Here is a 14319-nt window from a genome sequence, read left to right as displayed (position 1 = left end):
ACCCAACAAGAACTCAACAGATCTGGAAACCTTTTTTTGTTGCCTCTGAATACAGAGAAAACCTTATAGAATATCATAATTAGCTATGTTCCTGGCTCATTTATTCTCATAAATTTAATATACCACATGAAGAAAGAAAACTATCTTGGTTTTAGTCTAAAATGCTAGAGAGTAAAATTTAACTAAAATTGATACTTAGAAATTAAATGGAATATTGATCCATTTCATATTAGATAACTATAGCCAATGTTCATCAAACAAATGCTTTTTAGTCACTGTACTAAAAACTATATAGCAGTCAAAGTACATTTTTTGAATTATTCTAGTAGCTCCCCTTGACCTGAATAGTTGCTAAATTATTCACCATATATTGTCTTTCAATTATGTAATAAAATCTAATTATAAGAAAGCAATTGGAAACTGTTCTTATTTTTTCTCTTTAAGTAGAGAGGAAATGAGAGCTGCAAAATTTAGAGTTTTTACTTTTATGAATGAGGGAGGTACTGTTTAGCCTCTTATTAGGATTAGTCTTCCATGTTTTCTTCCTTTTAGCATTGAAAAAATTCTGAAACAGCGTAGAAAAAAATTAACAGCACAGAAAAAAAATAGTTTTGTTACTTTCTCCTGAAAATATGGAAAGGCTAGTATGATGAGAACAGCAAAGAGAAAAACAAATGAATGAACAAACAAACAACAAAAAACCCCAAGAGCTGATTTTGAGACATTCAGAACTGGAGATGCAAAAAGATGACACAATGAATTCCATAACAAGCTTCTTTCTTTTCCTTTTCCATTAGCTTTGGGTCTAACCATTTTCTTTTCATAAACACTACTGATGTTTCAATGTTATAAGTATAGCAGAAGCAAAATCTGAGGGAAAAATTAGTGATACCTTATCTGGCTTGGTTTTTTATGCCTGTTAATACTTAAGTCTATTTTGCTCTGGATAAAAATGATAGGATTAAAACCTGCTAAGATTTTTAGCAAGGAATTAGGGGCAGAAATATTAGAGTGTAATATCTTATCTTTATTATAGTAGAGAGTTTAAATAATTATTGCTCACCTTTTGCAGTACTTTATCCTTTCTGCATTATAATAAGAACCAGTTCTTACCAGAAATAGTATAAGGATATAAGAGTCAATGGAACATGGGAAAAGTAAAATCCCAGAGATCTGAAAAGTAGGCAAATTGTCATCATAGAAATTAAGACCTTGGTCTAAAAACTGAGCATAACTTACCTGCTATAAAAGTAAGATGACCTCATGGTCAATTTGACAATATACTGAAATTCATACAGGGAATATATTCCAGTACCATGCACTGGCAGTTGATCTGTCCCCATCCGACATGTGCAAGAAAAGCAATTTGTCCAGGAGCCTAAATGATGGATTATCAGGATTAAATATACTCATAAAATCAGTAATATTTGTGGGAGACAGAACATTTTGGTCTTTCTTTTCTCTCCCTTTTCTACCAACTTAGACCTTTTCTACTCTGTCCTGCTTTTCAAAGCAGCAGAGAGCATTGCTCTCCTATTCTTCTTTCTATTATCTCCTTATTTTCCTATCTTTTAAAAAGAAAGCTTTAACATTAAATTAAGATGATGTAGTTAGGTCAGAAATTTCATTTAAGAGTTCTGATATACTATGTATGATTGGGCTAGGCATAATCATATTTGTTCAAAACATTAGTTACTTTCTACTGGCCAGAAAATCTGTTGCCCTAGTCTTTTTCACTATTGGTTGTACTGTGGGGATGTATTTTGAAGAGACAGGACCAAATCTGTATGAAATGCTTTAGCCTTCAGATTTTCCCAAGAGGCCCTTTTAGGACTTTGATATGAGACTTGGAAGTCTGTTCTTGTGTCTTAAAATCTAAGAGGTTTATAGATGTTAAGGCAAACTGAGCTTTATTCAAAGAGGTAATAGGGCATATTGGCATTTACCTGTTCTTCCATTTGAAAATTAGCCATGCAAGGAAAATTCTTTTATGGTTCCTAACACTGATGTATTGTTTCCTTGTAGAAAAAAATATAAACCAAAGCACAATATTGCCTATTTATTAATTTTTAAAGTATGCATTTCTGTAGGAATGAAATCTACAGCCATATGATATGCCATGAGATATGTGGTGATGGGATTTCTGTGGGAGTGATGGGGTGTGGCAGGTTATCAGGCAGAGGCCAGATGATCCTTGTCATTGCAATCAGACAGGTGGAAGGGAGAGTGATACTAAGGTGTCACAGTTTCCTTCTGTCCTTGGGCAAGATCCAGTCTTTCTAATCTCTCTCTTTGTAAATCTCTATATTCCTCATTTACATATAAATAGGCTCTCCACCCACCATGTTTATGATGGCAGTAACAGAATATTTGACTCCTCCACTTCTTCCAAAAGTATAAATTGGCATCTGAAACCCTCAGTGGTAGACAATGAGAATACAACCACCTTCTAGACAGGTCAATAGGCTTGCTACTGTCTCCTCCCCAGAGCAGGGATACCTCCTTGGTAAGATTTGTGCCTCCAACTATATCTGATTATACCCAGGAACACTGTGTGTATAGTGCTATACACTTATCCTTTGCCAGTCTAGTGAAATTATCACTGGCAATTTAAAAGATCTATTATCTGTTGCTTCAATAAACTATACTGTTGGTGAATCTGTAATCATGAATGAGACCAGACTCAAAGTGTAAGCTACACTATTTGTTCATGCGGGATCTTATTGAATGCAGCTAAATTGGTTCTAATCAGAAATTAGGCCCAGTCACACCCAGGCCCTCTGATCTCTGAGGACCAGGTGGAATGCAAGGGGGTTTATTTTCCTCAGGAGAATTTCCATACTCTTAATTCAACAATTTCCCACTTAACCCAACTAAAAAAAAAAAATGTCAAGAGGGAACTGGATTATTTAATTTAAATTCAAATATTTTTCCATTGGTGAAAAGAAACCAGAAGATAAGGATAGATGGATAACTACATTGGTCTTAAAAAGAAATATTGAGTCTAATATCCTGTTAAGACTCCATTACACTTTGCTCTTTTTGAAACTTAAAAGAGAAATAAAAAGTTGAAAAGGTCTAGTGCTTCTTTTGATATGGTAGTTAAAAATAAGAAGCTGTTTCAGTGGTCTTAAAAGGTCATATTTTACAACTGTCACTAAAACATAGTATTTATGTTAAAATTATTATTATGGAGACCCTCAGAGTGATAATTTTGGACACAAAAATAAAGAAATTTAAGTTCCTCTAACACCTTTAATCCTTTAATTTGATATGCAACAATTAAACTTTCAGAGTCTCTTTAAGTCTCACTGTTGAAGGATCATATTATCGATTTCTCTTTACTTTCTCTTCAATGGGAAAATCCTTGTAGCTTGATTAAGTGTTAAGATTTCCACAACTCCCACATTTGAAAGTAATTAGCAACTCATAGTTACATTTCCTTAGGGACACCAGTGTGGTGACACTTAAGTGGTAATATTTAGTCATTTACTTTCTCCAGATTTGAAGGTTAGGATTTTAAGATTTAGATTAACCTTGCTCAGAGGACAGGAGTTTTCAAAGGTATTATCAGTGTGGTCTTGAGCTGTACTGCAGATTTGCTCCAAGCATATTTTACTTCTGATTTCAATTACAAAGACAGGTCATTAAATTCATTGCTCTAGTGATTGTTCTAGCATACTTGTTAAATTGTTGTTAACACTTATTAACTCAGTCATGGGAAAACTACTGTCTGATAGGAAAAGAAAAAGTCTTAAACTCATCACAATGGTGTTAAAAAAACTTCATGGAGTAATAGACAGAATAACTGAAAGCACTAAGGTACAAAATGAAAATTCCAGGCTTCATTGTCTAGGACTCATTAACTAGTAGGTTTTGTTTTGCATTTTGTGTTGTATGTCATTAATTGTTGGTTATAGATTAGCATGGCAATGGTATCTTATAGATTTTCTGCATAAATGGCATCACTCTTTTCAATATTACTGCATACAGAGCAACAGTTCACTGCAAACAAGAAGCAGAAGCCACTGATAGCATAGTCAAAACCAGCATAGTAAGGAGAATTAGATTTAAATGCAACCCAAAATCCTTGGTGAATATTCATTGGTTGTTGAAACATACGTATACCAAAATACTGAGCTACTTCTATTATAGTAAGGAACTGGTAACCAGTTTGACTAACTGATATTCACAGGTCTTGGAAACTGAGGAATTTTGTTGCTTTGACTGTGCGGAATTTGATGGGGCTATTTTGGTGTTTAATGCATTCTGGTATTGCACCATGCATCAACTCAATTACTATTTGTATGAATTGAAGAATGAAAGCCAAATTTGTATAATGATAAATTCTGCTAATAAGGAAATAATTTGGAAAGTTAAGGTACTTTCTCATCAAACTTTTTGATCCTTACATTTTTAACAGAATTGCTACACTCAGCACTTGAAGATGTTTCATTAATGCTGACATTTCCTCTCAAGATTTTCTAAATCAGTTTGTAAATATTAATATTCTTTAAAATTAAATTGGAGATGGAAATTTTAAAAGGATAAAAGATATCCACATTAGGTTGCAGACTTAACAGAAGCTCTAAAAATAAGGTAGCAGGATGGGTTCCTATGGGAGCAGCGTAGAGCCCTAGCTGCCACTTGAAATGCCCACACAAATCGTGACTTGACCTTTACAAATCAGATGCATGCCTTCCTTTTCATAACCATGATTTTAATTTTGTAGTTAACTTCGTGCTTAACCTCTGGTGTATCCTGTCAATTCTTTTGCTGGGAAGGCGGAATGCCGATTTTGAAATGTGAATCAGCATAATGGAAAGTTGCTCAAAGTATTGCATTTATACTCTGCAATTGCATTCTCAGAGTTTTACTGACCTTGGGGAATGCAAGTGAAAAATCATTTCCACAAAAATTGAACTTGTTTTTTCAAGGAACCTTTAGATAAATCTTATGAGCCTTTGAGAACTTCTTAGATGGGCACGGCTTTCTCGGTTTTTGAGCTTTATCATTTAACTGAAACACTTTGAAGTAGTTCTACAGATTTGTGTGGCAGAGAAAAGTCAATTACAGCCTTGAATTTACTAGCAGTTAGGAACCAATACATTGCCAGATAAATTAGGAGACCTCCAAATTAGTAACTCTTTATTGCAAAGCCAGAAATGCTCAGCAAATGCATTCGTCTAAATTTATTCCATTAGTTTACATTGTTCTTACATGATTGTGTCCAAGTTCTCAAGATTAAAAAAATAGATTAGACACAGCTCAAATATACTCTGTTGTGGAGAAACTACTCAGTTTTCCAGAAGTAGCAAAATATACTTTTAATATCTTGGTAGGCATATGCTGCAAAACTGACCAACTGGTATGGGCAGAGTCCGAGGACATACTTGCCTGGTACACTGATGCTAAACTTATCTTTGCTGTTACATCTGCACAAAACAGAGCAGTACAGTGCTGCACAGACCTACTACTTTGGGTTCCAGAGTCCCAGCAGACAAAAGACGCCCCCTTACTTCACTGGACCTGTGTACTGGCTTTGCATGGTCAGGTTTTGGTAGCAAGGGCGCCACAGGGATGATTTCTGTGAGAAACTGCTAGAAACTTTCCCCATGTCTGACAGAGCCAATGCAAGCTGGCTCCAGAGTGGACCTGCCACTGGCTAAGGCCAAGACCATCAGCAATGGTGGTAAGTGACTCTGGGATAATATATTTTAGAAGTGGGGAAAAACAGCAACTGCAGCCAGAGGAGTGAAAATATATGAGAGAAACAACTCTGCAGACACTGAGTTCAATGTAGAAAGAAGGGGAGAAGGCACTGCAGGCGCCAAAGCAAGGCTTCCCCTGCAGCCCGTGGTGCAGACCATGGTGAGGCAGGTTGTCCTCCTCCAGCCCATGGAAGTCCACGGGGGAGCAGAAATCCACCTGCTGCCCATGGAAGACCCCATTCCAGAACAGGTGGATGTCCAAAGAAGGCTGCAACCACATATGAAGCCATGCTAAAGCAGGCTCTTGGCAGGATTTGTGGACCTACCACAAATTGGAGCCTACATTGGAGCAGATTTTCTAGCAGAACTTGTGATCTTGTGTGGGAACCATGCTGGAGCAACCTGTTCCTGAAGGATTGCACACTATGGAAGGGACTGATGCTGGTATAGTTTGTGAAGAACTGTAGGCCAGGGGAAGGACTCCTGTTGAAGAAGTTCATAGAGGACTGTGTCCCATGGAAGGGACCCCATGCTGGAGTAGGAGAAGAGTGTAAGGAGTCCTCCCCCTGAGGAGGAAGGAGCAGCAGAGATAACATGTGATGAACTGACCACAACCCCAATCCCATGTCCCTCTGCACTACTGCAGGAGAAGAGATAGACAATCAAGGAATAAAGTTAAGACTCAGAAGAAGGGAGATGTGTGGGAAAGGTGTTTTAAGATTTTGTTTTTATTTCTCATTACCCTGCTGTGTTACACCTACTCTGATTTGATTGGTAATAAATTTGGTTAATTTCCCCAAATCAAATCTGTTTTGCCGATGATGGTAACAGGTGAGCGATCTCTCCCTGTCCCTATCTTGACTCACAAACCTTTTGCTACATTTTCTTTTTCCTGTCCAGCTGAGGAGAGGAGTGATAGAATAGTTTTAGTGGATATCTGATATCCAGCCAGGGTCAACCCACCACAACCTGCCTCAAAACTGAAAATTGTATGGCACTACTGCTTTGAGTCCCAGAGCAAGCTTAACTGCAAGCTAGACTGATTTTCTTTCTAAAATAGGGTACACTATGATGAGGTAGACATTGGTCTGTCTTGCACTGTCATGCAGTTAGGAGCAAGACCTTCAGTGGAGGATTCTTCAGCTTCCCTGAGTTCCTGTAAATTTGTATAATACAGTGGTTGATAGTTACAGAAAATTTTTCTTCTGAGAGTTAGTCATGAACCACATTTTTAACCAGAGTGCATCCCTACAAGTTCAAATAAAATACAGAGATAAATGCTCAGGAAAGCACCAAGTTACAAAATTAGAGAAACATAGGATCTTTTAGGTTGAAAAAGACCTTGAGATCATTGAGTCCAACTGTTAGCCCAGCACAGCCAAGTCCACCACTCAAACACATCCCCAAGTGCTATATCTACACATCACTTGAATACATCCAGGGACAGTGACTCAAGTCAGGTGTCACAGTTGTTGCAGTAGTACAAAGCTGTTTTAGTTTCCAAAAATGCTTAAGCAATTTGAATTGGTTTGTGTGATAATTCAGTTTTGCAGTTATATCTTCTTTATTAGAAGTCATTCCATTTATTTCAGTGAGTTGCTCCAGATTATACTTGGGGCAAAGAGGAAAGAATTTTGAACCTTATATTTTATGCTGGGTTGAACACTGCTATGTGCCTTCAAACAATTTACTTCTAGTTTAACATTATATACTACATATTTCTGTAAATTTATAGAAAAGAAAATGTTTCAGGGTACTTGGAAAATAGCTCCCATCAGACATTTCTTCTGAAATTTAGCCAAAATTACTTTTTGTAAGAGGAAAATTTCAGAAATATACCTATATCAAGTAATGTTTTATCTCAATATTTCTTCTTTGTCCTACATATTTTATCCTTAATCCTTCCCACATATGTAAAAGTTCTCAATTCTGCAATATCAGTATGTGCACATTTTACGTCATGCAATGCTTCATGTTTATGCACATTCCTTCATGTGATGGAGAGGGCTACATTTAAACAGGATGAACTATACCATTACTGATGTATTATTCTCTAGAGAACTGTTATGCTTGGCTAGAATAATGAGAATTTTAGGTTTGCTGATGTCTGCATAAGAAATAAGAAGTGAGCCAGTCTTTGTCCCGAGAAGTCCACATCCTGCACAAGATAAAACATGAATAACAAGGTTCCATTATGTAGCTATTATACTTAGCAATGAGTAAACTTTGCATCATCTTTTAAATCAAATATGTTAACATTCACATACCCTGTTTGGAATGCACTTGCTCTCCCAGCATGAAGTTGAATTTCATGTTTACTGCCTTTCCTCTGTTCTTTCTGTTAGAATCAAATATCACATCTGATACTTTCTATCAGAGGTTTCCTCCAGTACCACTTCTGGGTTGTGCATCATTGCTGTCTGCCATTGGAAAGAGAAAGTTTCTGATGGTGGCTACCCCTCGAATTTTGTGATTATAATTGGTGTATCACAATTAGCACTGGGATGCCACAGAGTTGTCAATCTCTGTAAATAGAAATCCTGAACTGTCATTGAATATGTTACTCTGTAATCTTGCACAGTACTGCAGATAATAGGGCAGCGCTTCCTGAGCTAGTTTCAACAATGTGTAAGGGAAAATAGATGACTTGCAATGTTTAAACCTTGTGTAAGGCCTTCCCTATACATAAATATATATTTACAAGATGTAATTTTACAACTCGTCCTTGTATTTTCTAAGAAATAAAACAACATTCCCATAATGAGTTTGCAAGGTCCCTATGTGCTTTTTCTCCAGTGCCCATGTAAACCACATACTTCTGCTTTACCAGTCACAAAGCCACCTATCCTCGTTGATAAGGATGGTTTAAGTAGGCCTGTAAGGAGTAAGGTTCTCTTTCCATGACGACCAAAGTCTCAGTGTCCCTACTTGGAAAAGACAGAAGAAAATTTTAATGAGAAAAGTGGAGAACTGAAAGTTTGGACATTTCTAAGCTTTTCATTTTACCCTTTTTAAGACAAGAAAAGGAAGCTGTGGAAGATGCTGAATATTATATATGTGGTATGAAGAGAACCAAGGTAATGATCTAAGAAAGCAGTATTTTTAGTAGCGTTCTTTGCAGAGGAGAGAATTAAAAAATCTCCATTTGAGATTTTTAGCTATATGAAAAGCATAAACCAATGTAAAATATTTACAGAGGAATAGTTTAACATTACAGCCACATGAAGTAATTAACAGTTAAGTACCCAATTTGCTATCTAGTTTTTGGTAAGGGTAGTGTGTGTGTTTACATGTATGTTCATGGGTCTGTATAGGAGGGAAGATTTCCTTTGCTTCTTGAAGTTCCATCTAGGAAAATTCTACTGCTTTGCATTTGCAGAGGCAATTTTGTACTGTGCTCTGTGTTTGTCATGGGGGAAGGCTTTGTAATACCAGAGAGGGACACTCATCTTACACATGCAAGATACTTCTCATTCTTGGTGCCTAAATTCTGAGATAAGAGGAAATAAATTACTTCTTGTAACTGCACAGTAAAATCTTGTGCTGAGAAACAATATGTTATGCCTTTCTTATTTTACCATGCTTAATTATTTCAAATACTGATATTGAATTTTTTTAAAAAGGGGGAATGGGTATGGTAGCTTTTGGAAAGTCCAAAGAAAAGATTTTTAGTTGAAGGTTTTCTGAACTTTCACTAGGCTTTAAAGTGTGTTTTTGCAGAACAGTGTCAATTAAACTTTAAATTTGTAAATATATTGAAATATTCCTCTGAATGGTATAGAAAACCCCATTGGTGTATCAACATTATTGTACTTCTTTCATCAAGAGACTCCTTATGTCATCAGTTAAAGGGTGGAGACAAGTTTGATTTGGTAACCAACTTGTTCTTACTTGCTGTTGAAGTCTCGAGTTCCTAATTAGCAGTGCATAGTGTGCTTCCGTGTGCAATGTTTGAGACAAACAAGGACCTCTTCATCCACGAAAGAGTATCTGTATTTTATATTTCTTCTCCATTGCAACTATTTGCACTTTATCTCATGTTGTTGAGTGTGAAAGATTAATTTCTTTAAATTTTTTCCTAAATGGTATCTTCCATTATGGTTCATTACCTTCCCAAGGAAATCAAAACCAACAATTTCTACTCAGTAATTTCACAGAGTGAGAAAATGGTGGCTTCTTCAAAGTTGGGGAAATCTATTCAATAAGTTTGAGAAGTCAAGGCTGGTTCAAATTTAAATAGAGGATGAATAATATGAAGTAGCTCTTTGTAGGTGGAAAAGTACAATGAAGTTCAAAACAAACAGAACTCAGATTTATGGCATATCACAGTGCCAAATTCTGCTCTGAATAAGAAGGTGTAACTGCAGAGCAACTCCAGTTGTTTACACAGATAAATTCCAGATTTACTGTCAGTGCTGTCAGCTGTATCTGACTCTGGGTTCCTTCATTAATATGTGTCCTTTGTGATGAGGTCTCACATACTCTGATATAAGACATTGGCTCAGCATGTACTATGCATGCTTAAGGAACCTATAATTACATTTCAGAAACCAGCGTCTTCATATTTTAGTTCTATTATGTTTGTTTCTTTGGTGACTTTCACCTGGCAGCTTTCTGGCAAAAATGAAAAATAAGAAATCACAATTCAGATGTAACAAAAAAGAACTGGATTCAGTAGTGAATTAACATCTATAATATATATAAATGTAGATTATGTTCAAAATGATTAACATTTTTGTAATCCTTGTGCTTAAATGGTGGTATGAGCATTAAATACTTCAAATCCTTTTCATTTGTGTCTCCTGACATATCCTAGAATCCCTTTAGAGTCTTCCTTGTGATCCACAGTTCATCCATCATATCCTCAAAAATGCCGCTCTTTTTAAAAAATATATATTTTATTAAATTATCAGTGTTAAAACTGTAAAATTTATAAAAGTTTTCCTCCTTTCACACTTTAACCTAATGGGACAATATTTTTACAAAAATCCCTGTTAGAATCAGATGCCTCAGAAAAAATTAACCAGAAAGTAATCAGAGGCACTTCTTACCAGTCATCTTTGTAGACCAAGGGAGGGGAGAGAGAAATCATAAGCCCTGAAACAAATGAAGGTATATGGATGAGACGACAAGTGTGAGTTTAGGGTTGTAATTAAAAGCATTAAAAGATTCTCGCTGTATTAACAATGAGCAAATAGTGTGAAAAATGGCTAGATGGAACACTTGGAGAGCTCAGTTGTTACTATAAGGCTCTGCACCATCAGCACTTTCTTTCAAAGTAGCTCATTAAAGCTTATAGCCTTTACACCAGTTTCAGCCTTGATAACCCTGAACCACACAGTATCTTTCCTTGAAAAAGACTACCTATTCCAAAAGCAGGTCACTGACCACAATTGCTCTAGAATACTTACCTTTAATAAAAAATTGCTGAAAAATTTGCTTGCATAGTTTCCTCCTTTCGTGTTTACAAAGAATGGGTGATTTTGCAACGGCTTTTCTTAATACTGGAAGCGTTACCTCTTGATCTTGTTTTTGTGTTCTTCAGAAAGCAGAAGAGAATCATGAGACTTGGGTTGTATGTCAGCGTATTATTCTCTTCCTGCCTCTTTTCCTTTTCTATTTCTTACTTATGGAAGGTTGGAAAAGGTGTGCAGTATTGTTTCTATTTACTCTTGTGTTTTCAGTAGGCAAGAACTCAAATTTAAACAAAAGAAGGCACAGAGTAAATGGAAAATCACATAAAATACCTTGATGAGAAAGCACTGAGTGCCTTTGTACCATGCCATAACAATTACTTGACAGAATAGCAGCTGTAGCATTCAAAATTACTAGCTTAGACATTTAAAATTGTCACACTTGTTTAAAGATAACAATGACACAGCTGCCTGAACTACAGAATACAGCTTGTGTATCAACCTCTTCTGATTTTATTATTCTGTACTTCCATAGAATCTCCAGCAGTAATAAAAATGAACAATATTAAACAATAGTAAGTTAAAACAGAGTTCAGTTTAATGGAAGAAATAAGTTTTTGGAAGAGAAAAAAAAGTATTTTTAGAGAGCCTTAGACAAAGAGGGAATTTACTTATAGCTTTCCCAAGCTACATGTCCTCAGAAGTAGCTTCTTTTCAGGTAATTTGTACGTGAAGGATTTTGATGATGGATAGACCTTGTCCTTACTTACAGGAAAAATATAAAATTACTATGAGTGAAATTGAAGTTACAATGTTCTCCACCTTATCTTACCCTATTTTTGTGCATTTTTACAAATAACACAAGGAAACACTGTAAGAAATATCTTTCCACAGTTCAGTCACAATTTGCTCCTGGTTCAGCTAGATTCTTTCCAGCTGTGTGAGAATTTCTTGTAGCATATATATAAAATAATGCAGACTACAACCCTTTAAGTGATGCTCCTTGATGGTACAAGCATTAGGTTTTGTGAATACTAGTAGTGGAATAAAGTTAAGTAAATTTTATTAGGTATGTTGAGTCTGGGAAGGTAACAAGAAAACAAGAGGTATGCAGCTGTCAAGTTGTTAAGAGGATGGAGCCAGGCTTTTCTCTGTGCCACCAAGCAACAGGACAAGAGTCAATAGGCAGAAATTGCGGCACAAGAAGTTCTATCTGAATATGAGGAAGAAATTCTTTACTGTGTGGGTGACTGAGTACTGGAACAGATTGCTCAGAGAGGTTGTGGAGTCTCCCTCACTGGAGATATTCAAGAGCTGTCTAGGCATAATGCTGTGCAATGTGCTCTAGGATGACCCTGCTTGAGCAGGGAGGGTGGACCAGATGGCCCACTGTGGTCCCTTCCAACCTTCCCCATTCTGTGATTCTTATTCTTTGATAGCTGAGTATCAGAAATAGGTCAAAGTGTCAAGTATCACTAGACCATGTTGCCCAGAATTTTTGTGGTGTCTCTCTGCAGATATTCAAAACTGGCTCGGGCAAAGACCTGGACAACCTGCTGTAGCTGACCCTGCTTGAGCAGCAACTTAAATGGTTGCGTGATTTTGTGTAAATAAATACAGAATACAAATATGTTTTAATTATATATATATATTTGTTATATAAAGTATAGCATTGATTTGTGCTGTAAGAACTCTAAGTAATCCTTAAAAAAAATAGAAAAAAAAATCTCTACCAGGAATAATTGAGGTAAATATATCAAATATTTGACAAAACTACCTACAGCAACAGCATTCTAAAAAATATTTTTTATCTCTAACAGTGTGCTACTTGATTTTTGTTTTTTAGGGTAATGTAACCTTTCATTTTGTTTCACTACAACCTTTGTAATTTTTTATTGTAATTTGCATAATCTGCTCCAGTTCTGTAGAACAGGACCTTTCTATGGTGTTATCAAAAAATCTGTGTCCACAGTTACAAGTGATTGATCAGACTGATGTTTCCAACCATCAGTTCTAATTAAATATTTTTCTGCAGTCTTATGTTCTTGTGTTACTCAGTTTTGGTAACACTGAACTTTTTTATCTTGATACTCGCACACCCTACCCTTGGAATGACACACATTTATTTTTTCTTTCTTTTTAGTTGTTCCCCATACAGATTTTCCTACTAGGACAAATAAAGAGAAATGGATAGTGGGGAAGATTAAGTTGTTGATATTGCTCACCGCATTCTGTCTCTCTGCCACAGAAAACAAGTTGAATCACAAATACAGTGTACGCGGTAGAAAAAGAACATACATGTTTTACACTTAAGTTTTTTTGTACTATACTTTGAAAATGGTAAGGATTTTTTTCATTTTATAAATATATTTTTATTAAGAGGAATCTTACAAAGGTGATCTCTAGTTGTATGAGCAGAATATTCCTAAGAGAAACTTCCTCTATTTAGTTTGTATTTACCTCTGAGAAAATACAACCAGTGCATTTCTGGCAAAAAGTCAATTCCAGGTGCAGGTCTATAAAATTATTTGAGGAAATGTCATTTGAGAACAACAAATTTTAGATGCCTGATGGCTGGCTGGATTATATTTGCGTGATGACTGATGAAAGATGGGAATTGAATTTCTGGCAAGAAGAAAATGCAAGTTGTAAACATTTAATAGGGATTTTTTAATTATCAGAGTGAGGAGGATTTGTAGAAGTGAATTCCTGCCTACCGAAATCCTGTATGGTGCCAGGTAAAATTTCTTCTTGGCAGAACTAAACAAGAGCATTTATTATGTGGGATAGTATCATCAAAACTTTCATTTTGTATGAGAAAACAAAGATTGATAATTGTGATTTGCAAATACTCGAGGGGGTTTGGTTTGGGGGTTTGGGTTTTTTATAGTATAAACCAACATTACACAAGAAAAAAAGGGAGAAACTGTGTAGTTTTAATTATGATGTTAAACTACTCTACAGGTGTAAGGTAATTTTGAAGTTGCATACTTATTGCAAATAGCAGCATGTTTTTGTTGTAAAAGGATAATTTGGCTTCACGTAGCCAAAAAAAAAAATGGATTTGAGTGCTTTTCACCCTGATAATAGTCCCCATTCCTTTTATTTTTCTTTTTGTTGCTAAGAGCTGTTTTCATATGGAGTGAAACTACTGTTGTCACGAAACAACATTGTACTTTTAATAACAGTCATTT

This window comes from Manacus candei, unplaced genomic scaffold (genome assembly GCF_025592945.1).
Source record: "Manacus candei isolate 608988 ecotype Guabito, Panama unplaced genomic scaffold, ASM2559294v1 h1tg000049l, whole genome shotgun sequence".
Lineage (NCBI taxonomy): Eukaryota > Metazoa > Chordata > Aves > Passeriformes > Pipridae > Manacus > Manacus candei.
Note: the sequence above shows the minus strand (reverse complement) of the source record.